Raw genomic sequence first — 22,449 nt, forward strand, 5'->3', positions numbered from 1 at the left:
ACAGAATTGTGGTGGACAGAACAATGCCAGGAGGCATTTGAGAATTTTAAAGCAGGATTAATCACCACACCAGCTTTAGCTACACCAAATATTATGAAACCCTTTGAAAATTGTGTTTGATGCTCGGGATATCGGGGTCGGAGATGTATTGATACAGAAAGAGGATGATGGAATTGAATGGCTAATTGGCTACTTGTCGAAAAAACGCAATAGCCACCAGAAAAAAAATTACAAAATCTCCATTATTGAACAGCAATGATTATGTTTCGCACTGGCCTGACAAACAAATTATCGGAGATGGTTGTGGACAATGACAAATCTCTCGAATTTTTTGGAATATTTAAAGACCAGAATATGAGACTATTTCATTGGAGTCTTACCTTACCGACTTTAAACCTACAAATTGTACATGCCGTGGCTCCTACAATGTGACAGCAGATGGGTTTTCGCGGATTTAAAGGAAAGCAGTGGAGATAAGATTTCACTTATTCCAGTGTTGTATTGGTGTGCAGAATTAATATGAATGATATAAGTGAGATTAATGCTTTTATATTTCATATAATTGGGATTAAGAATTAGAGGAGAAGAAACGTAATCATCTTTTCATTCTGCTGGTTCACTTTATTTTCTGAAGCGGGGAGATGTTATGAAGCCAAAAACATGTAGGGTACTTTAAAACAGAACGGGTTTTGCCGAATAGAAATTAAAGCCACAGGTGCCAGCGAAAGGTCAAACTGTTCCACATGTCACCATTAGCTGAGAAATTGATACCTGAGTTTTGGTTGCTGTTTTGACAGCCATTCAAATACAACCAAAGAGTTTAAATAACGCTCAGGAAACCAGAAGCCAATGGAATTTGAATATTATTGTTTGGACACCTGCAAAGCAATCAAATTATGAGAATTATTATATCATGGGGAGTATACATACCCAGCATGTTGAACACTGGTGGGAGAGCTACTGCCATCCAACAGCAGAGCAACTGCTGTAGAGCAGGAGTGCTAACTGGCCATCCCAAACACTCTCTATCAAAGACACATGTTCATTTCAAACCGACTTGCAATAAAAGAAAATGACCCAGTGAGATCAGCAGCTGGAAGAGTGAACACAGCGGGTAAGATAGAGACTGTATGGTCTTGAGATTGTAATGTTTAATATGTGGGCTGTTGGAACAGCATATTTTTCCAGAGTTGGAGTCAGATAGTAAGTAGCAAAGAAAAGAGGGACTTGTATTTGTCAATAGTTGTTGTTTAGTGTTCACTATTAAAGTTAAGAAACAAGCTCGTTAATTTTTGTTTAAATAGTGGAATATTGGAGATTGGTGTCACTCATATTTTAACAGATTACGAGGTAAGACGAGCTTTTCTGGGTGTTTGGTTTTAATTAACAGAGGGGTTATTCTTCACCTTGTAAATGTCCATCCACGTTAGCCCCATTTCCCTGCAGTTGGCCCATATCCTTCCAGTCCTTTCCTATCCACATATTTATCCAAATGCATTGAAATGTTGTTAATGTACACCCCCCACCCCCCGCCCCACCACCAACCACATCTGCTGGCAGCTCATCCATATACCAGCCCTCTATGTAAAGAAGTGACCACTCAGGTTCCCTTTTATTCCTTCCTCTCTAACCTTAAACTGATCCCCTCTAATCCTCGATTCTGTACACCTTTGAAAAAGACTGAGAGCATTAACCCTAGCCATACCCCTCGTGATTTTATACAGCTCTATAAGTACTCCCTCAGTCTCCTACACTCTAAAGAAAAGGTCCTAGCTTGTCCAACCTCACCCTATAACTCAGACCATTGGGTCCTGGCAACGTCTTTTTGTAATGTCTTCTGCACTCTTTCTAATTTCATAACATCCTCCCGATAACAAGGTTACAAAAACTGAATGCAATACTCCAAGTGCGGCCTTACCGAAGTCCTGTGTTACTGCAACATAAATTCTCAACTTCTGTACTCAATGTCCTGCCTGATGAAGGCCAATGTGCCAAAAGCCTTCTTCACTGCCCTGTCAACCTGTGACTCTACTCTTTGAGAACCGTGCCCGTAAAAACCAAGGTCTCTCTGCCCACTGCACCTCTTAAGACGCTCCCATTCACCGTGAAACTCCTACTTTGATTTGAGTTTCCAAAATGGAAGACCTCACACATCTATATTAAATTTCATTTGCCATTTCTCGGCCCACTTCCCCACCTGATTAAGGTCCTGCTGCATTTTCTGATGAACTTCCTCACTGATCACGCTACCACTTATTTTAGTGTCATCTGCAAACTTACTAATCATACCTTGCACATTCTCAACTAAATCATAGATAACAAACAGCAATGGACACAGCCTTCAGTCTGACCATCATTCTTTCACTCTGCTTCCGATCATCAATCCAACTGTGTATCCAATTGGACAGTTCCCCCAGCATTCCACGTGATGGAACCTTCCACAGCAGCCTGCCATGTGGAACCTTATCAAAGGCCTTACTGAAATCCAGAGAGACTAAATTTACAGCTCTGTCCTCGTAAACCTTCTTGGTCACTTCATCAAAGAACACTAACAAATAAGGGAAGCATGATCTCCCACTCACAAGTCTATGCTGACTGCTCCGAATCAAATCCTGTGTAAGTAATGGGTGCAGACAATGGTATGCTGTCCTTCATTGTAAGATAATTCGAGTACATAAGTAAAGCCATCTTCTTAGTGTTGTCGAGCCTTGCTGAGAGAGCGTTTGGGGCACTCTGTACAGATTTGATCTCCTTTGTAAGGAATGATATCCTTCCCACAGTTACAGATGGCGGTATCATGAGCGTAGAGTGAAGAACCTGAAAGTTTAATCTGCAGAGCTGTGAAATACGAAGAAATGGTGATGCTGAAACACAAGGTGTAGCAAGTGTATTTCCAAAAGACACATTGACAGGAAGAGAAATTCCATACTTTACCTAGGATTGATTGGTTTGATTTATTGTCACGTGTACCTCAGTACAGGGAAACACTTTATTTATGAGCAGTGGAGGAAGATCATAGTAAGCATGGCCAGACAGATCATAGGGTGGAAATAGACTTGGACAGAGTAAGGCATAGAGGTTACACTGCACAGGACGTGCACGAAACAAGATCAACATGAACAAGATCAGCATTATTTGATCTTAGAGAGTCCATTCATCAGTCGAACGTGACTTTCCTAATAGTGTATATGCCTAAATTAACTCTCCCCATGTTATTGTGCTGTTGGCGTGTGAACCCGTACTGAACGCCAGGTTGTTCATAATCCCCAACAGCAGCCACAATATCTTCGATCTGAGAAAGTTAGCCATTCCCACCAGCTTCCACCTTACATTGAGAACACCAGGCTTGCTTCTCGGAGATGGAAGTTGCCTTCTTGAGACTTCACACAAGATATATGGCTTCCCTCCTCACCACTAGAAAACCACGTTAAAGTCCCACGTGTTTATCATGAGCAACGGAGCCAGGAGGAACAATGTGGAGCAGTCTGTCTGTGCACTACTGTGCATCTGCTCCACTTGTTTAATATGTTGGAGCATCAATCTGGAGACAGTGAGGACTGCCGATGCTGGAGATTGTAGTAGACAGGAGATTGCTGGAAAAGCACAGATGGTCAGGCAGCTCCGAGGAGCAGGAGAATCCACGTTTTGGGCAGAAGCCATTCATCAGGAATCAGCATCAATTACCTCAGCTGTCCCTTTGCAAGTGCGTTAAGGGGGGAATGGCCTCGTACTGTTCCTGTGTCAGTGACTCAAGGGGCTGAATGGCCTCTTCCTGTTCCTGTAGAAGAGACTGAAGGAGCTGAATGGCCTCATCGTGTTGCTGTAGAAGTGGCTTTAGTGGCCGAATGGCCTCCTCCTTTTCCTGTGTAAGAGACGCAAGGGTCTGAATGGCTTCTTCCTCTTCCGATTGGACAGGACCAAGGGCCTGATTGGGTTACCCCTGGTTCCTGTTTGACAGCTCGATGTCCTGACAAGTCTGATGATACTGCAGGCTTTGAGAGGTTATTTTGTCCTGGTTTCTTTTCAGGGAGAGATTACCAAGCTGGCTAGTTAAGGACACTTATCATATTTATCTAAGTTATCTTTATCTGTTACTACTTGTCTCTTTGTCCGATCTAATTGCGGTCTTGTACTCTGAGATAATCTACTACACCACCTTTCTGATGTTATCTGTAACCTTACTAACTGTGGCCCCAATATTCGCATCTAAATTCTTTACATAAATGATGAAATGCAGTGTACTCAGTACTGATTCTTACAGCGCACTGCTGCTCACAAGCCTCCAGTCTGAAAAATATCCCTCTTCCTTCAAGCCAATTGTGACTAGCTTCCTCTGTATCCCATGTGACCGAACCTTACCCATCAATCGGAATGTTGTGAACACCTTACTGAGGTCCATATAGACAATGTCTACCAAACTGTCTTCATCAATCTTCTTTGTCACCTCTTCATAAAACTCAATCAAATTAATGAGACATGATTTCCCATGCAGAAAGCCACGTTGACAACCCCGATCAGCCCTTGCCTTCCCAAATGTATGAGATGAAAAATGTGTTGCTGGAAAAACACAGCAGGTCAGGCAGCATCTAAGGAGCAGGAGAATCAGCGTTTCGGCATAAACATGTATGTAAATCCTGTCCCTCAGAATTCCCTCCAACAACTTACCCACCACTGACATCAGGTTCACCGGTCTATAATTCCCCGACTTTTGGGGTCACTGATTCCTTTTCTATTCCCAATGCTCCATTGCTCACAATGCATGTCAAATGTAACCAGGTCGGTGATATGGCCGATGATACCGGTCTCAGACTGGGTCAATGTCAGTTTTAGCAACAAGTCAGGCTAGTTGATTTAATCTGCTCAAATAGCACCTTTATGATCCAGAGCAATGTTACTCAAACTGTGATGGAAAGATGAATGGCAAACTGTTTGGATATTGCAAATAAAGAATCGATATTTCCCTTTCTAAAAACACTGACACACACAAACACACACACACACCAATAAATAAAATCTCTGCAATTTCAAATTAAACGTGCTTTGTCCATATATTATTTTAACTCATGACAAAAGGAAAAATTGAGATCCTTCAAAATGCTATTCTGCTTCTGAAGACATTCTACTCACACAAGCCGCTAGCAATGGGACTTCATCCTGGAACAATGGGATTTGGCTGAATTCCCTTTGCGTTTGGCAGTAAAGAGATTCCAATGGATTCTGGCCAGGAATCGCCCAAGGGTATCACAGTGGCTCAGTAGTTAGCACTGCTGCTCACAGCACCAGGGCCTTGCGTTCAATTCCAGACTCGGGTGACTATTTGTGTAGAGGTTGCACATTCTCCCCTTCTAATGGTTGCACCAGTTTCCTTCCACAGTCCAAAGCTGTGCTGGTTAGATGGATTGGCCATGATAATTTGTCCGAAGTGTTCAGGGGTTTCGAGGTTAGGTGCATCAGTCGGGGGAAATGTAAGGGAGCGAGCCTGGGAAGGTTGGTATGGATGTTTTGTGCCGAAGGGCCTGTTTGCACACTGTAGGGATTCTATAAAAATAAGAATGACTTCAGATTTTTTGTTTTAGCTCGCACACATTGCTGTCATGAGGAACAATGAAGGAGAGAGAGTGTAATTGGCCGTTCCATCTCAGGCAGATTACATTTTCTCGCTCTCTGAGCTGAATCACACAGTCATGTCATCCTCTCCCAAACTGGATCATGTGAGGTCTCCTTGTCCATTGTCCAAACTATGTCTCCATTACTTTCCCTGTTTCATGTAGGTGCATCATTGCTGCTGTCATACACAGAGCCATATCCTTAGCAGAAGTTGTTCTCGGTCGATTGGAAGATATGTTTATATGTCGGAGCATATTTGAAAAATAAAATGTTTAATGTATTCAGAATATTGTTTTAAAATGAATGCATTTTGCAACAAATACAGAAATTGCTGGAAAAGCTCGGCAGGTCTGTCAGCATCGAGATGCCTTTTACATGCAGTATTTGTACCAGCCTCCATCACTTCCTCTGGCAGCTCATTCCACATGCACACCACCCTCTGCGTGATATAGTGCTCGTGGGCTCGTCAAAACCTTTCCCCTCTCAATTTCAACCAATTCCCTCTAGTTTTGGATGCCCCAATCTGGGGAAAAACCCTGACTACTCACCCTATCCATGACCCTTCTGGTTTTATAAACCTTTCCTGCTGCAAAATGTGACTCCAATCAACACGAATGGCTGTGCTTTAATTCAGCCTGGGCCTAAATTCTGAAATGCAATACTGACACCTCTTCCTTCTCCATCAAGCCACAATTCTAAATCCGTTTTAATCAGTTTGTTCAGGTGTGTTATGAAACACTTCTGTGGGATTTGCACCCAGACCTTTGTGCCCGGAGGTAGGGACACTAGCATCACTCAGCAATACCCATAAAACTGTAACATCATTCTCCTGTGTGGTTGCTCATCACCCTGTTCTGACATGCTGGGACATACCTCTGCAACAGGCAGGACTTGAATCCAGAACTTCTAGTCCAGAGCTTGGAACACCACCATGCACGTTCAGGAATCAAATCCAGACCTCTGGCTCAGAGGCAGGGACATTACCCACGACATTACCATATCCAGATTTTGGGTCATATTTTAAGTGTCAGCTTTCAGCTCGGTGTGGATTTATGATAATCAGGTTACCATTACTGAATTACACAAAACACTTTGTATTGTTAAACAAATGCAAAATACTTGTCTCAACTGTAGGATGTTGAGTATACGGGATTAGTGGTGCTGGAAGAGCACAGCAGATCCGGCAGCATCTGAAGAGCAGTAAAATCGACGTTTCAGGCAAAAGCACTTCCTGATGAAGGGCTTTTGCCCGAAACGTCGACTTTACTGCTTCTCGGATGCTGCGTGAACTGCTGTGTTCTTCCAACACCACTAATTCAGAATCTGGTTTCTAGCATCTGCAGTCATTGTTATTACCTTGTTGAATGTGCGTGCTGTGCCATCGAAGTTAACTATGATCAGCTTTAATCGCTATTATCTATAGTCTGCAATATTAGGGAAAGAAATCCTGCAGACACACTCTGCACAATGAAGGGTCTCGAATAGATTTTCATGACTCAACACCAGAGACGGAAAAAGACCATAATTTCTGGCCCCAAAAAAACCGATCAGTATTACTCAACTCTCACGTGTGACTGCCTTTTTCATAAAACCATGAAATGATACCAGGCCGCTGATTACTGTCCAGCCTCTCCTCCCCACTGACTGTGTCTGCAAACTGTCCCTCCTCCCCCTAACCACAGAAAGCAAACCAAGCTCAGGGTCTTTGTGAAAATCAAGGCCTGAATGTGCAGGCCTCCTGGAGAGGGGGAGGAAATTTTAAAATTAAATGGGGAAGGTGAGGTGGCAGTAATATCCCTCACTTGTCTGAGGAGTGTCAGATGGAGTTCAGTTTGGATTAATGCGAGGTATTGGATTTGGTAACTCAAAGAAGAGCAGGACCTATACAATTAAAAGCAGGGCCTTTGTCAGTGTTGGAGAACAGAGACCAAGGCCGTCAGCGTCCCCATTGGGTGAGGGGGGGGGGGGGGGTAAAAACCCCTATCAAGTGCCATTGGCACTTTGGATTTTGTTTCGTTCTTTTTGATGTCTTTAGCTTTGGAAAGTTTTGAGAGCTTGTTAGTTGCAGTAGTTTTAGTTTGTACAGATTTTAGGCTCGATGAGGCTTTTGTCATTAATGCTCAGCAATGTGTAATTCGATATGAAATTCTCTAGAGTTCAAATGTTGCTGAGTGTGTTATGGATAATGATGTGCTTAAATGGTGTACCTGGAACATTAAGGGGAGCCATCTGCCAGTCAAGAGAAAAAATATACTTTCTCGTCTTAAAAAAGAGAGAGTTGTCCAATTGCAGGAGATGCACCTTGATGACAAGGAACATTTGACGTTACAGCAGGGCAGGTTTGATCGGGTTTATTTCTCGTCTTTTAATACTAAGAGTGGGGGAAAAATTATAATGGATAGGAAGAATCTTCCATTTAAATTACTAGATTGTATTAAACACCCATGGAAGGATCATAATCCTCAAAGGCTTGAACTATGGGAATTAGTACAGTATTTTAAATGTTTATTGCCACCCGGTGAACCCTCTTAAAATCCTGGTAGATGCATTTTCCAAATTCAGTTATCTTGCATCATGGCGCATTATTGTAGAAGGAGAATTTGACTGTCTTATGGCCCCACGATGGACAGAATGTCCAAAGGTCCCCCAATACCCTCGTTATAATGTCAGCAATGTATGGATTTGTGTCTAGAACTAGAGCTGGTGGATGTCTGGAGGCAGATCTACCTCACAAGTAAGGATTTTATTTTCTTCTTTTACCCGCAGAAATGGCACATGAGAGTTGAGCTCTTCCCCATTCCTGCAACAATTTTAGATTCGGTGGCATCCTGCACAATTGGGAATATTACTCCAACATTCCTGCCCCAGAAGTGGGATATAAGTCACATAAAATTATGTTGTATGCAGATGGTCTTATGTTTTTGTCAAATCCCACAATTTTGGCAGCTCACGTGATACAATGCAATAATTCACTTGTCGCCTTTTCTGGCTTTAAGATTAATTTTACAACATTGGAGGCCATGTCTATGGGAGGTCTTGGGGAAATAACTGAATGAGGGCAAATCCTGGTTTCCTTTTAAATGGTCACGTGGGGGGGGGGAGCGAGGTTCTCTATTTCAGTATATTCATTACATCAGTCTTTGATCATTTATTTAACGTGAACTATGTCCATTTGTTTGACAAAATTAAACAAGACCTTCAAAGATGGGAGGCACTTCCAATATCCTGGCTAGGTCGGCTAGCTCTTATTAAAGAATGTCCTTCCTCATTTACTATACCCCGTGTGAATGCTTCCTTTGATGTTTTCCACATAAGTATTTAGGAGTCATAATAGCTGGTTTAGCTCTTTTATTTGGCAGCATAAGCAACTCTTTATCAAGCTAACCAAATTGCAACTACCCCACAGATTGTGGGGAATAGATCTCCCAGATTAAAAGATTTCAATTAAGTTCTTTTTCATCCGATGTTAGTGCCTGGGCTGCTGAGGACTCAGCGTCAATACTGTGAGATATTGAACCCTATGAGATAAAGTGAACCTTTATTAATCTGTTTTTCTTAGCAAAATTGACAACATTTATAAAGTATTGTCGTAACCCAATAATTATCAATATTGTTAAAGCATGAATGACAATGCGTCAGATCGACGGCAATACAGCCAAAACCATGTTTCTTACCCCTATAATTGGTATACCAGGTTGTCATCTGGGGTTAATGATTCCAGGTTTAAACTGTGGGCAGCAAGGGGTGTGTCTTACTAGAATCCTTACAGTGTGGATACAAGCCCTTGGGCCCAGCAAGTCCACTTCGACCCTCTGAAGAGTAACCCACCCAGACCCATTGCCCTCCCATCCTATATTTAACCTGACTAATGCCCAAACCTACACATCCCTGAACACTATGGGTGATTTATCAATGACCAATTCATCTAACCTGCACATCTTTGTACTGTGGGAGGAAACCCACACAGACATGGCGTGAATATGTTAACTCCACACAGCCAGTCACCCAAGGCCAGAACCAAAGCCGAGACCCTGGTGCTGTGAGGCAGCAATGCTCACCACTGAGCCACCACGTGTTATTTGATGGAGAAACAATGATGTCATTTGCTCAAATAACTCGTACGTATGGACTACCTCGTGGCGACCTCTTTTGTATTTCTTTTCCCAATCAGAGATTTGATTTAAAAACAACACACTTTTACCACACTCTTACCGATCCGATAAAGGGAAGAGGGCGCTTATTGCTTAGAATACACTCCCTGTCAGTACCCTTTATCATTAGTTGAAGTGTGTCCCCTCAGACGAGACTGTGCAGCTTTGTGATGTCTGCAAGAGAGAGTTGGGGTTCAGAACACCTCGGAGAAATGGGAGGATATTTGTGAAAATGCTCGAAGGATTTTGATCTGTAATAGGACCCATTCCATGCAGTTGAAAATTCTTCGTAGGGTCTATCTGACCCCAGATTGTCCCTCAAAATGCAAAGTGGGATTATGTTCAGCATGTCCTAAATGCAGAATGACTACCGGCACTCTTACTCATTGCTTGTGGTCCAGCTGCAGAATTCATCTATTTTGGAGCACTGTGTCAGATGTGATAGAGTGGGTCCAGGGGACTGAATTGGAGATGGACTTGGTTTCTGTTTTCCTGGGCCTGCCCAAGGTACTTTCCACAGATGAATATGGGGAAAAAATATATCCTTACAATCTGTACTTTCTGTGCTAGGAAAAATATTCTGTTGTGTTGGATGTCTGAACTCCCCCACCCCCAGAGAGGAAGAGCTATGAACATAAAATGTGTATCAGTTCATGCTCTTGATGAACGAGAACTGTCCTTTTGTTATGCTGAGCTGTATTATTTATTCATTATTTATTGTTTAGTTTTGTTTTTTCTTCTGTCTGTGTAGTGTTTTAAGTTATTTTGTGTGTACATGCAATTGGATGTAATTTTTTTCAGTTATTTGAGTTGTGTTGTTATTGGTTTATTATAATATTAAAAATCTCTTTTTAGATAATTATTTTTAAAATTATAATGCTAAAATTGATAGAATACAGTCCCAAAAAACTCTCATTAGAGAGCCCACTCATGGTGGTTTATCCTGAGGATCACCACATCTCGGGTGATGGGGTGAGGCTGAGAGAGTGTCCCCTTCATGGTAATCTCTGTCAATGTGAGGAACTGAACCTGCGCTGTTGCCCTGCCTCGACATCACAAACCAGCCGTCCTGCCAACTGAGTGGGAGACTGTGTAACTGTTACAGACAGAAACAGTCACAGACAAAGAGTAAGAGAAACATTCATAACAAGGAAAGTGGTACAATTCAGATAACAGTCAAGATAACACCTGAGGGTAAAAATGTTCTCTGCTCGAAATTGTATTTATAACAAGAAGTGTTTAGAAGTTGTTTTTGGTTTAATATAATTAAGGTGAGTCAAGAGAACTCTTATGTGTTACACACTGGGACACTACCATTTTCTTGAAACTGGGAAATATTTGGAATATTATCTGGAACATTCTATATTCGGCATTCTCCAGAATATTCTATGACTGTGTGGGAGTAATTGCAAAGGAGAGAGAGAGAGAGAGAGAGAGAGAGAGAGAGAGAGAGAGAGAGAGAGAGAGAGAGAGAGAGAGAGAGAGAAGGTGTTGCATGCAGTAGTGACAGTGCGGACTATGAGCCTTGTTCGGGGGTAGTTGCAATCACAGATATACAGTGAATGTGAGGGAGCAGACAGAATACGGTGACCCTTATCCTGACAGAGTGGAGAAGGTTATTGATGTTTGTCCTGTATTGTTGGACATTTCTTCATACCTCAAATACTGCACTGAACTCGGTAGTGAGCAAAGACAATGCTCGTTGGGTCTGTTGGTGTGGCACCCTCTGGGATGGGAATGTTCCCCCTCTGTACACGCCCATCCAATACGCCCACCGTGCTCCATCAACAAACCATGCTGTAATTGCCCCTTATCTACCAATCTGCCATTTCCCTGCCTTTGCTCTATATCCATCTAATCCTTTCCTATCTGTGTATTTGTCCAAATGCCTTTTCAATGTTGTTAGTGTGCCCACTTCAACCACTTCCACTGGCAGCTCAGTCTAATTTGCCAGTTCACCTTGGATTCCATGCGATCTAACTTTCTAGAGCGGCCTACTATGTGGAACCTTATCAAAGGCCTTACTGAAATCCATATACAATATGTCTACAACCCTGCTCTCCTCGACCTTCCTGGTCACATACTCAAAAATCTCGAACCAAATTTGTAAGGCATGATCCGCCACGCACAAAGCCATGCTGACTGCTCCAAGTCAAACTCTGTCTTTCCAAATGCATGCACATCTTATCTCTCAGAACCTTCTCAAGTGGTTTACCGAAAACAGATGTGAAGCTTACTGGTCTATATTTCCTAGGCTTTTCTTTGCAGATCTTCTTGAATAAGGGCACAACATTTGCTACCACCCAGACTTCCGGGATCTTGGTCCCTAAGCTTTTTCTCTAGCCTCTTACAGTGCTCTCAGATATATCTGGTCAGGACCAAGAGATGTGTCTGACTTTGTGCGTTCTAATATGTCCAACAGCAACTCTACTGTGATATGAACAGTACCAAGATATCACAACTAACATCCTAAAGGTCACAGATCTTCATGTCTTTCTTCATGATAAACACAGAGGGGAAATTGAGGACTTTACCCATTTCTTGAGGTTTTACGCATGTATGCTGGTTTTGGATTTTAAAGCATCCGATTCTCTCTCTAGTTACTCTTTATCTTTACTTTACTGAATTTGGATTCACTCTAATCTTCTCAGCCAAGACTACCTCATACCCCCTTATGGCCTTGCTGATATCCTTCTTCAGTAAACTCCTCTATCCCCTGTATACCACCAGGGATTCCCTTGGTCCCAACTGCCTGAACATGAGCCACGCCTCATTTTTTCTGGTCAAAGCCTCAATATCTCTTGACATCCAGAGTTCTCTCTTCCAGTCTCACATAACCTTCACCCTCACAGGAAAATGTAAACCTTGAACTCGAGCTATCTCACTTTTAAAGCCTTCCCACTTGCCCGGGATTCTTTTACCTGGAAACAAACAACTCCAATCATCCCCTGCAATCCCCTGTCTAACTCCAACAAACATACGCCTTGTCCCAGTTTCGAACTTGAAACTGTGGACCAATTTTGTCCCTCCCATAACTATTTTAAAATTGATACAACTCTGATCACTTTTCCTAAAATGCTCCCCCCACTTTATCTCCTTCACCTATCCTGCCCTATTTCCCATCAGTAGGTCGTGTTTGTCCCTTCCCGAGTACAATACTCTATATATTGATTGTGAAATCTTTCCTGAACACACTTAACAAATTACGTTCCATCTAAGTTCTTAACCATATGGAAGTCTATGTTAGGAAAATTAATATCACCTATTATAACAACCCTATTGTTCCTGCAAGTCTCCCCAGTCCCCCTGCATATTTCTACCTCTAATTCACATTGTTGATTATAGTGCAACCACTATAACATTACCACCCCTCTCTAACTACTTTGCACCATTCACGAAACCTCTTTGGATATTATCTCAGGTATTTCAACTTTAAATACTGGTGTGATACACGCCTTAATACTCCCTCCTGTCCCTGTATCCCAGTCTCATGCAGTTGAATGACTCTCTCCTGTTCCTGTGTCCCAGTCTCGTGTAGTTGGTATTTGAACTGTTTCCATTTACATCTCTACATCGCAGTGATTTTCACATCCATGGCACCCCTTGTCAAGGCACAGTGGAGATATGGAGCTGTAAATGGATGGGAGCAGCACATCCTGTCACTTCCAACATTGGCTGCAAGATTCCCCACACTGGGCCGTGATCTAACACAGTGTTACCGAACAATGCAAAAGCCTGGGTTTATATATGAATTTACCAGAGCGGTCTGCACAGCTCCCCACGCTGGATATTTAGCCCAGGATTATAGATCAAGCATTGGTGTGGGCTGCACAGAGTTCCATTCTGGATATTGCTGTGCTGTATTCTGCAGTACGGTAGGCGGATCTAAACAGTGCTCCAGCCTGAAAGTATAATGGATGGGCTGGTTATGTGAGTCGGATTGCGAATGTGAGAGAACTAAACATCTGACAATACCTTTATTTTGTGTTTTCATTCTTGTTATTGGACCCTTCAAATCCAGACTCATCCGGTTAGACCCGGCCCTCTGGATGAGTCATGGTGACTGTTGTTGCAGCATCTGAGTCTGCAACATGTCCAACAAATGGAGCAGAGGCTGAAGAGAGGGGCAACTCTGTAAAATGGAATGAGGGAATCACAATCAGATCAGTCGTGGTCTTAGTGAATGGTGGGGCAGGATTGAGTGGACCATTCATGCAACTTATTCATATATTTGTTTTTGTTCCAAGCAAACTCCCCTTCTCTCCCAGTGTCCCATACTGGTGGGGAGTGAGTCTCCTCCTCTTGTTCCTGCGTAACAGGATCCTTGGGCCTCACAAGCCTCTAGATTTCCCTGTGTCCCAGCCTCAAGCAGTTGAATGACTCTCACATGTTATTGTGTCCCAGTTTCGAGCAGTTGAGTGACTCCCTCCTGTTCCTGTGTCCCAGTCTCGAGCAGTTGAATGACACTCTTCTGTTCCTGTGTCCCAGTCACGAGCAGTTGAGTGACTCCCTCCTGTTCCTGTGTCCCAGTCACGAGCAGTTGAGTGACTCCCTCCTGTTCCTGTGTCCCAGTCACGAGCAGTTGAGTGACTCCCTTCTGTTCCTGTGTCCCAGTCTCGAGCAGTTGAGTGACTCCCTCCTGTCCCTGTGTCCCAGTCTCGAGCAGTTGAATGACACCCTTCTGTTCCTGTGTCCCAGTCTCGAGCAGTTGAGTGACTGCCTCCGAATCGAAGTTTTGTGAAAGTAGATGTCCTCCTCCGGCTCCTGAGTAACAGGCTCCAATAGCTCTCTGCTCACCTGCTGCTCCTGTGGAATGAAGTTGAGGGACTGAATGGCCTCTTCACATTGTTTACAGCTTTTCTTGACTAAAAGCCTTTCTCCTGTATCTGTAAAACACCATCAAAATCTGAATGATTTATTTTTGTATTTTACTGTCAGTAATTGAGCAAACCAGCTCACTTATAGACTTCAGAAGCTGAATAACATCCTCCTGTTCCCGTGTTAAACACTCAAGAGTCATTAGACTCTCAGAGATGTATAGCATGGAAAAAGATCCTTCGGTCTGGTCATCTATACCAACCAAATATCCGACATGAATCTCGTCGCCCTAGCCAGCAGTTGTCCCAACTCCCTCTAAACCCTTCCCATGCACATACCCATCCAAATGCCTTTTAAATGGTGTAACTGTATCTGCCTCCATCACCTGTTTCGGCTGTTCAATCCATGCACGCAGCAGACTCTGTGTGAAAATTTGTCCCTCACATGTTGCCGACAGCAGGTTGACCAGAATTAAAGGCAATATTACAAAGGTGGCCAAACCAATGTGCTGTACAGATGCAAGGCATCATGCAAATGCTTAGACTCAAAGCACGCACCAATAAAGGGAAGAACACCGAGTGCCTTCTTCACTGCGCTGCCTACCTGTGATGGCAATTCCAAGGATCGGGGAACCTGCACCACAAGGTGCCTCACAGGGCAGCGATCTGGGTTTAATTCCATCCTTGAATGACTGGCTGTGTGGAGTTTGTACATTCTCCCCGTGACTGTGTGAGTTTCCTCCAGATGCTATGTTTCCCTCCGACAGTATAATGATATACAGGTAAGGGTAGATTGGCCATCCTAATTTGCTCATAGTATCCTTGGATGTGAGGGCAAGGTGCATTAGCCATGGGAAATGCAGGCTGAGAGGGATAGGGTAGGGGTTTGTCCAGTGGGATACTGTTTCGAAGGACGGTGTGGCCTTGATGGGCCAAAAATCCTGTTTCCTAACTGTAGGGATTCTATAATTTCTATGGAGCTCTCCTTCATTGGCAACTTTCGACAGGATCCTACCAACATGTCTAGCCCTGATTTTTCTTGCCAAAATGCAACACCTCATATTTATCTAAAATAAACTCGATCTGCCACTCTTCACCTCACCTAATTAAGTTCCCATTATATTCTGAGAGATCATTCCTCACTGTCGACTACACCACCAAATTTGGAATTATCTACAAACTTACTGACAATACTTCATATACTCAAGTGCAAATGATTTGTATAAGTAACAAAAGGCAGTGGACCCACAATTGATCTTTGTGAGCAGCACCACTGGTCACAGGTCTCCAAGTTTAATGAACAAATGCCAACTGTCACACCCTGTCTCCGATATTCAAGAAATGGTTGGACCTAAATGGCAAGTTCTCCCTGGATCCCAGGCAGCCTAACCTTGCTAACCATTTTACCATGTAGATCATTTTGGTTTTCTGACTGAATTCCATGAAGACAGCAACCACTGTCCTGCCTTCTCAAACACCATCTTCACTTCCTCAAAATATTCCACCGAGTCAGTGTGACGTGATCTCCAACGTACAAAGCCCTCTTCAGTCCTTGTCTTTCCCAATGCATATACATCGATTCCCTCAAAATCCCCTCCAACAATTTAGTCACCATTGACATCAGGCTCACCAATCTATAGTTATCTGGGTTTTCTTTAGTGTCTGAAACAATGACACTCTGTTAGCAACCCTCCTACATTAAATACTAGGAAAAATACTTGTTTAGTATCCCTTCCACCTCCTATGGTTCCACACATACGTAGCCTTACTGATCTTTAATGTGCCCTATTCTCTCCCTAGTTAATATTTTGCAATTAAAGGATGTATAGAGTTGCTTCAATGCCTCGTTAACCCTATTTCTGAAGCCATCTCATGTCCACATTTTTCTGGCCCAATTTCCCCATTGACTATACATTTGTTGTCCTTATACACCTCTCGAGATTCACTTAATCTCAGCTCTGTTGACCTGACATATGCCTCCTTGCTAACCTTGACCAGAGCATCAATATATCTAGCCATCCAGCACTCCCTGCACCCACCAGCCTTGCCCCTCTCACTAATAGGAACACGTTGGCTCTGGACTCTCTGAAACCAGGTTTTGATGGCCTTGCATTTACCAACCATCCCTTTACCTGTGAATAGGGTATTCCAATCAGCCTTTCACAGGGCTCGCCTAACACTTTCAAAATTGGTCTTGTTCAAAGTTAGAACTTTAATGTTTACATCAGTTCTTTCCTATTCCACAACTAGTTTAAAACTAAAATGTATGTGTTACAGACTTGAATGTTAAATAAACATTTCCTGCCCCTCTGTAACAGGCTCGAGAGGCTGAATGGCCTCCTCGTGACCCTCTGTAATAGACTGGAGAGGCTTCTTGGCCTCCTCTTCTCCCTCTGAAATAGACTCAAGAGGCTTCATGGCCTCCTCCTGTCCCTGTGTAACAGATCTGAGACATTAACTGACACAGCAACCCGTGGATTATGAGCAGCTGGTAAACTGTATCTGATGGAGGTCTATCCCTTCTCGGTTACAGAAACACAAATAGCACTATTTACTCCAGGGCCCTCTCAGTAACTCTTCAAACAGCTGCAGCAATGCATCTCTTCGTTTTGAATTATTCTTTCGGCAAAATGTGCCAATATTCCAGCTTTCCACCTTTTCAAGTAGCAACAGGCTAATATGGGCTGAATGGCCTTCTCTTATCCCTCTGTAAGAGGCCCATAGGGACAGAATTGCTTCGGCCTGTTCCTGAGCAGCAGTCTCAATGCTCTGTCTCAAGGTTATGAAAGGATTTGACAACAGGGTATTAAAACCAGGAGTGGCCGCACACTGGTCAATAAGTACCGTACTTTGGGTTCAGGTATCAAGAAAATTGCCCACCCGATTTTCTTTTATGCAGCTGATCTGTTATGTTATAACTGCCTCCTTTCATAAACAGTGGAACAGAGTGTCCTGCTAATACTCTCATATACAAGTTAATAAAAAAGATTTAAAGATTTATGATCCATCCCTCAGCAACCCTCATCCATTCCATCCAAAAACCAGTAAATGAAAAGTGATGTTTTGAACTGGTTAACTGAGCCTATTTGTTCAGTAAGTGCGATTAATGCCAATCTCCATGGATTCTAATTATCCCAGTGGAGGGTTTCCATCTTTTAATGATAAATGGGCTCCGTTCAACGTGTTATTCCATAACATGAGCGGGAGCATCACCGACAGCACTGACAGGGATAAGCAGATCTAGAGAGAGAGGGGGAGGAGAGATCAGAATCTGAGAACATTAGACTGGAATATTCCAACAATGGATCAGAATCTGAGAACATTAGACTGGAATATTCCAACAATGGATCAGAATGTGAGAACATTAGACTGGAATATTCCAACAATATACAGGAGCTTATCCAGTTATGTTTGGCGTCTTTCTGCATATGATTGGTTGCCATTATCATCGCACATCTATTACGTGATTATCATTATTCAATATGTTTATTATCCCTTCCTGGCTATCGTTGGTGTTCCTGGTGAGTGTCACTGTCCAGATTCTGTTTTCTATATACCAGTTATGACTGTATTATTGTTATTTCATATAGTCTACACATCTTGCCACTATTATTGTTCCTGCTGAAACTCTCAAACCAGACATTCACTCTACAGACCACTACTAACTACATTAATGAACGTGTTCAATTACTGTCTCACTCTCCGCTCTGGCAGTGTTACTCACGGGTCTCTATGTTGATCGATTCAGTTTCAGGGGAGAACCACAATGCATTGTATCATTGCCTTTGCTGTTAAGAGCATGGAGGTCATCGTCTACTGCTCTGGTGACAAACTCCACTTCCTTCCACTGTTTCCATCCCATCCCTGGCCAATATCTGCAGCTGAAGCAGACAAGTCACAACTGTGGGATATCTCTTTTCTATGAGCTGATTCTTGACACCATGCCTTGAACATTTCTAACTTGAAATACTCCCCACTCCAGAATGTATCTCACTGGTTTATTCCATCTGCTGTTTGAACCTTGAGCTATGAAGTACAGGCTTAATGAAGCCAATAATCTGCTGCTGATGGTCCCGGCTTCATACCTGCCGAAACAAATCAGATTCGACCTCACACCAAACTCCCATCCAACTGTCATTCATGTGCACGCCGATGTATATTGCTGTTGTGTCTGGCAATGACTTTATTTTAACATTCTCAAACACTTTATATCATCTGTACATGAAACTTCCCTCGTTCTCTCTGTTGATTAATAAAAAGCCTGCCAGTTGTTCGTATTTAAAATAGTTTTCTCCATGTGTGTTCCTTCTCAAACAATGAGTTTCACATTCAACCCCCCCCCCCCCCCCCCCCCACACACACACACACACACACACACAGCAAACCTTCCCATTGTAGGCAGTAATCCGATGCGAGGATAGTTAGCATATGATAGTAAAGTTTTCAATACTCTCCATGCTGGGCAGATAGTGCAGTTTACTGAGCAACACACTAGCATGGTCTGCACAGCTCTCCATGCTGGGCTGTCATCTTGTCCCAGTTTATGTTGTTTGTGGTGTTCTGTCAAGCAGATTCAGAATTTGACGTAACAAACCATTCCAGCTGATCTGACAATGCCTTTATTCAATGTTCTCATTCTTGTACTCACGAAGATCTCACTTCTGCAGTTAGTCCCACTGCCCTGTCTTTTTCCACATATTTCCACAACATCCTTTCAGTTAATTGACTGACTGTTTCTGACTTTAATGTGAATCTCTCTGTCCCTCTATATCTTTCCCTGGTCTTGGGTTTTGGCTCCCTAGTGTATCGAGTGCTAGCATTGTGTAGCTCAGAAATACTGAAATGGTGTGTATCAAGCTGTTGTTCACTTCCTGCTATGTCCCATGTGATGGTCCATGGACAGGGGTGTTTCAGAAGTTATGAGATACATCCTTGTAACTTGGTCTGTACCTGTGGCTGTCCCTCTCAGGTGACCTTGCGATAAGTAACACGAGGAAGCCCAATGGGTGAAGGGCCAGGGATCTAAATTGCCTGACAATGCTGTCACTTTTTAAATAAAATGTTAGTTTCTCATTTTTTTTTTAAGTAAGCGGTCTTAAAGGCCAAACTGCCGACTGAAAACAGCTGAAGTAAATAACTTACGGGGCGTTTAGGGTTTTAATAAATAGTAGTAACAATGGCCAGCTCGCACAGACCAGGCTTTCTAGTTTGTTTTTTCTTGTAGCTGTAACAATCACCGGGTGCTTGGCGTCCCAGAGGGGTTGGAAGTTTTAGTAAATTATCCCTAGCTGCTGCTCCCTCTAAAGCCTCACTTGATGGTGTTTCCTCCTGCATTGGAGAACTGTATGCATGAATGCATGTCTGAATGTTCCTTTTTGCCAAGGGCTGTGTTTAGGTGATGTTGATAGATTGAACAGTTCATTTGTAGAACGTACTGTATCCATTATTCGGTTAAGTTTTCCAATAGTTAAGTTATTCTAAATTCCTCTTCATTTTGTATGGATTTTCATTAGAGGATAGTGAGGTAGAGCAACCCTATGGCAGCCAAAGGCCAGATCAGGATCTGTTCAAATACATCAAGGCATTATCTAAATTTGATGAGAATGATGGGGGAGCCTTTTTAATTTCATTTCAGAAAGTGGCTAAACAAGTGCAGGGGCCAGAGAACATGTGGATTTAGTTTATCCAAACAAAGCTGATAGGTATTTGCATCCCTATCGCAGGAGGTGAAGAAAGCCATCTGAAGTGCATATTGTCTTTTGCCAAAAACCGACAGAAAGTGTTTCAGGAATCTAAAATAGCATCCTTGGTAAAACGCACGTTGTGTTTGAAAGAATCAAACAAAGTAATTTTGAAAGGTGGGGAAGGGTATTAAAAACAGAGCAAACCTATGACACTCTGAGAGAGACTCTAATTTTGGAGAAGTTCAACAATTCACTTCCTGCAGTCGGGAGAACTCGTGTGAAAGAGCAGAGAGTAACAATGGCAAGATTAGAAACTGAAATGGCTGATGATGATTGAGTTCAGAAATCAAAGTTTGGTTTCTGTGAGGGATTGAGAAGAAATGTGTGAGATCTTCTTAAAATATATCCCTGTGAGAGTAAGGTTTACTGGCATAGGCCAGGAGTAGCAGGCGAAGCGGTTACAGCATTAAGCGGTACAGAAGGATGTAAATCTTTTATGCTGATACATGAGGAGCTATGTCATTCAGAGGGACTAATGGAGAGATGAGAAGTGCTCCATTCTGTAACGTGTGGTTGGAGTGTCCAGTGGAAACATCAACAGATTTATTCTACAATGGGGAAGGAGGCCTTGAGCTTGGTGTTCGCGTTACAACATTTCAGCATTTAAATTGTGAATAACATACATGAGACAAATCTTTATCACTGATCGTGACCCCTTAAAGTATTTGGAGAAGTTTAGGGCGAAAACTTTATTGAGTTTATTATTGCTGCCATTCAATATGAAATTATAAATTTGACAGGGCGAGAAAAAGTAAGTTTTGACATGTTGTGGGGACTTGGACGAAGAAAGATAAAAGGCATTCTGTGGCAGGAGTAAAATGACTGAAATCGAATCGAGTTGTGAACTTTTGTATGCTCACAGTAAATGTAATATATATGCATTTCAGTCTACTAATAGAGGAAGATTAGGACGTCTAAAATGAATCCACCTTTGTATATTGATGGATTATTTTATTAAAGATGGAATTGTGAGGATACTATCACTGTAAAAAGGTTATTTTCACTTGGGTTTTTTTTTGACGAGAGGTTTTAAAGGCAGAGGTGAAGAACTGCTGTCTGAAAACAGTTTAAGTAAATAACTGAGAAAGCCTTTAGGTTTTATTAAAACATTGGTAACAATGGAAGGGCAGTGGCCAGCTCTCCCAGACCAGGTTTCCACGTTTTGTTTTTAGCTGCAACATTCAGAAGCTGTTCGGGTCCCAGAAGGGTTGGAAGTGTCAATACATGATCCCTCGCTGCCTTTCTCTCTAAGATCTCTGTTGATGTTGATTTCTCCTGGATCAGAAAACTGCTGGAAGGATCTGTATTTGAATATATCTTTGTGCCAAGCGGTGTAAATAAAGAAGGTATAGTATCTATTGTTTGTGTAAGTGTTCCAACATATCAGCTATCCCAAAATGTTCTTTTCTTTGATTGTATTTTAACTAAAGCATTTTAACAGATTATATTTTGCTTAACGTCGAGTGGTTTGACCAGTTATAACATATCTGGAAAGCACACTTCACATTCAATATTCAAAATAACGAAAGGTTTGGGTCTAAGTGGCCTTCTTAAAATATTTTGCGGGAATCTGGTCTGGTCCACAACACTTATAGATGAGGGGTTTCTAACTGACTCCTGTTATTAAAAAGTTAGTGCAGCAGCTGGGGATGGTTTTCTGGAGGTTGTGCTGTGAGCTGCCTCAGGCATTCAGGGAGACCTGAGGATTTGGTGACCCAACTTTGGATGGAGCCTGGGGACTGTGGTTACAACATCTGGGTCTGCAACATGAACAACAAATGGAGCAGAGGCTGCAGAAAGGGGAAGCTCTGAAACCACGCAGTGAGTGTGTATTGGAAAAGGGATCTGCTGTGTCCACCCCGGGTTTTCCAGGAACAGCTTCCCAAGCTCCACTTAACCCAGGAGCAGAGTGTAAGAGGACACTGATTGAACAAAGAGCTGGTCACAGAGCGGTGTCACCTCATTTAACACGTCCTGCAGCTTCACACCAGGGGGAGGATGGTGCTGCCAGTGACTGCTTGGGTCAAGTTTCAGTCAGCTTCTATGTTCTGGAACTTTTCAAACAGGACTGGGTGACCTATCCATCATCTCCCAGTATGTTGCCATCAATGTAACCATTTAGTGACGGAG

This window comes from Chiloscyllium punctatum, chromosome 50, assembly GCF_047496795.1.
Source record: "Chiloscyllium punctatum isolate Juve2018m chromosome 50, sChiPun1.3, whole genome shotgun sequence".
Classification (NCBI taxonomy): domain Eukaryota; kingdom Metazoa; phylum Chordata; class Chondrichthyes; order Orectolobiformes; family Hemiscylliidae; genus Chiloscyllium; species Chiloscyllium punctatum.